Source organism: Brassica napus, chromosome A9, assembly GCF_020379485.1.
Source record: "Brassica napus cultivar Da-Ae chromosome A9, Da-Ae, whole genome shotgun sequence".
Taxonomy (NCBI): domain Eukaryota; kingdom Viridiplantae; phylum Streptophyta; class Magnoliopsida; order Brassicales; family Brassicaceae; genus Brassica; species Brassica napus.
In genome coordinates, this window is record NC_063442.1 from 34,985,642 (window position 1) to 34,989,198 (window position 3,557).

The 3,557-nt window shown below is 40.9% G+C and overlaps 1 non-coding gene across 1 annotated transcript; it reads right to left on the reverse strand.

The window, feature by feature from the left end:
• Positions 1-46: 46 nt before the first annotated feature.
• Positions 47-153, reverse strand: LOC125578674. Its single transcript, XR_007316757.1, has one exon. It is a non-coding gene; the product is annotated as a small nucleolar RNA R71 (small nucleolar RNA).
• Between the last annotated feature and the right edge of the window lie 3,404 nt (positions 154-3,557).

The following is a 3,557-nucleotide window of genomic DNA, read 5'->3' on the forward strand; positions in this document are numbered from 1 at the left end:
CAAGAGAGCTTTCCTAGACAAGTTCTTCTCTACTTCAAGGACAGCTAAAATCAGGAACGAAATCTCTGGGTTTCAACAGAAAGGTCTAGAGAGCTTCAGTGAAGCATGAGAGAGGTTCAAGGGCTATTGGTCTCAATGCCCTCATCATGGTTTCAGCAAGGAGAGTTTGCTGAGCACCTTCTATAGAGGAGCTCTACCACAATGCAGAAACAGACTTGATACTGCCAGCAATGGTTTCTTCTTGGGAAGAACTGAGGAAGAAGCAGAGGAACTGGTAGAGAACATGGCCAAGAGTGACTCAGTCTACAGTGAGGAGCATGATAGGATCAACAGAAGTGATGATCAGCAGACAAAGAAAGAGCTGAAGTCTCTTCAAGCCAAGTTGGATCTACTTCTTGTAGAAAAGACTAAGCAGGAGAAGATGAACTTTGTTGGTGACCAGAAACAAGAGGCACCTCCAGTGATCAATGAGGTTGATGGTTTAGAAGGCCAAGAGGAGCTGTGCTTCATCAATGCTAATGGCACATGGTACAAGAAAGAGCCCAACTTTCAGTACCAAAACAACTACCAGCAAAGACCACTTTACAACAATCAGCAAGGAGGTTACCAAGCCAACCAGTCTCCTCAGACTCAAGGAAGCTCTTCTCAAGCTCAAGCTCCAGATTCAAGTGTGGATTCTATGTTCAAACAACTCTTGGAATTTCAGGCCAGAAATGAGAAGACCATGATTTATGATTTCAAGAACATCCATGCAAAGATTGATGGGAACTATTCTGACCTCAACAACAAGTATATGCAACTTGCCTCTCATCTCAAGGCTTTGGAGAGTCAAGTTGCTTCTATGCCTTCATCCTCCAAGCAGCCAATGGGATCTCTACCAGGAAGACCAGAAAAGAACCTTAAGGAGTCTTGCAATGTTGTCTTCTCTACTACTTCTCCAGAGATTGAGCTGAGTGATCATGAGAAAGAAGAGGAGGATGAGATTGAACGGCTGGTATTTGGAACTGAGTTTGGGGAAGTTGAGAGATTTGTTGTAGCCACAGCTGAAGCACAGATCGTGATGGACGCTGCCATCAAGGTTGAAGCAACGAATCTGCAAAGAGCTGAGCACAAGGCTGAAAAACAAGTTGAGAAGAGAGCTGACAACAAGCTAAAAAAGGTTAAGCTAGAAGAAACAACTAAGGTTGAGCTTTCACCCTATGATCAACTCCCTTTCCCCCAAAGAGTTCTCACCAAAGCTCAAAAGAAGGTGCTCTCCAAGTTCAGGAAAGATCTTACTGATGTTGGCGTCAGGCTTCCAGAAATCTCGGGTATGCGTGAAGCTCATGTCCAGATGATACTCATAAACGACATTCTAGACCACCAAGCTGAAGTGGCTGAGCTTTTGGACATCTCCATTATGAAGATTGATCCACCAATCCCTCCAAAGTTTCTCCCTAAAATTGAGTCTCAAGGGATGTTCACCTTGCCTTGCAACCTTGGTAAGTTCACTTTTGATGATGCTCTTGTTGATTCTGGTGCAAGTGTAAATGTGATCTCAATGGAGATGATGAAGAGCCTAGGGATTGAGAGCATGGAGCCAAACACATCTTCCCTACAGTTTGGGGATTCCTCTTCTACAACTCCTATTGGTCTCATCAAGGACTTCCCTTTGAAGATTGGAGCATGCACCATTCCTATAGACCTCACTGTTCTGAAGATGGCAACTGAGAAGAGAGTCCCATTGATCCTTGGCACTCCATTCCTTACAACAGTGGGAGCTTGTATAGACTTTGCCAATAAAAAGGTCACACTCCTAAATGTGAACAAAACTGTCTCCTATCCACTACAATCCCCAAAGATGAATGCTGAGTATTGTGGAACAATTACTTGTGGAGCATCTTCCATTGAGAAGACCAAGGCTGAAGGGGTTGATATTAAGAAAGAAGGTCTTGCTGGAGAGTCTTCTAAAGAGTTGTGTGATGAGCACTTGGAAAGTGTTACAAAAGAGGAGGTGAGTAGAAATACAAAGGTTGCTCATGACAAGAAGAAGATTGTCAAAGAACCTCATCCTCCACCTCTTGATAAGACTCTTCACACTCTCACTCTCCACCCAATGAAGCTTAAGGATGGGGCCATTGAGTACAAAATCAAGTGCAAGGGGAGGTCTAAGCCATTCTCAAGTGCAAGGGCCATCATCACTCCTCAGCTCCAAAGTGATCCAATCAAGCTTCAAGAGCTTCTCTCTCAAGTTCTCACAATCACTCTTGAAGGTGGGAAAGATCCTCCTCTTCACTAGCCAATTGGAAGAAAAGTCAAGCTAAAGACTTAAAACAAGCTCACTTGGGAGGAAGTCCCATGGTATCCTTTGTATATATCTTTATATATCTTTTTCTTGCTTTAGTGTGTTTGAATAAGCTTAGGGACAAGTTTGGGGGAATTCTCAAAAATTCCCAAAGGTCATGTCAAAAATTCCAAGGTGATAACAAGTCCTCCCACCTCATTTCCCTTCTCTTATGACAGCCAACTTCAAGTAAGTGCATTCCACCCTTGTAAATTTTTAGTTTTCATGTTTATCTCTTTCCCTTAGATCTCTTCTTTGAGCTTATTCTCACACAAGAGACTGTGTGAAGTAAGTTTGGGGGAGAGTCTACTATCTCACATTGTGTTTTGTTTTGACTACTTGTCATTAAGTCTCATGCATTGCATTGTAAATAATTATTTGCATAGAAAACCCACAAAAATTAAAAACATTTCGAAAATCACAAAAATAAGCATTTAGTTGCATCATTTGCATCTTTAGGATTGAGTCTAGAAGTATTTAGATTGCATTCATGCATTGGAGAAACCTTGTAAAGAACAGATGTCTAGAACTCAATTTGACATCCTAGCTAAACATATCAAGTAGCTTAAGCATCTTTTGAAAAAGCTTGGAAGCTTCGAGCCTTGAAAACTCTTCTTGAAACTTGTTTGCTTGCTTGATGTTGGCATTGTTCTTAAGATCAGCTCCAATCTAAACTTGGCTTGAACGAACTTAATCTCTCTTGCATATGGGCACTTGCATACTTAATCATGGATCTCATACACATTTGGGTTATCTTATTCCTTTATATACCAATCTTTGTTAACCCAAATGACACTCCATACCCTACAACCCTAACCATTCTTTGAGACCAAACATTGAATTGCATGAGTGAGGCCTCTTTTGATAGCTTGTCATGTGCAAAATCTTGAGAGTATTGGAGGCGACATAGGTTTATTCTCATCTCTTGCTAGCATAATGAGCTAGCATTTAGGGACGGTGAGAGGGGTTTGTGTAACCTAAATTTCAATATCTTGGGTTTGAGGAGTGAGAAAGATGAGAGAGATGAATAAAAGAGTGTTAATAGAAAAGAAAACTCTAGGGACAAAAGAAAAAAAAAAGAAAAAGGGAAAGTATGAAGTTTTAGATTATGTACAAAAGAACCTTCCCCCTTATAAAAAAAAAGAAAAAGAATCAAAGAGAAAGTGTGGAAGGAAATGAGAAAGAGTTAGAGCTAAGTGCTGTAAAGAAAATGAATTAAAGTCCCTAGTTAGTT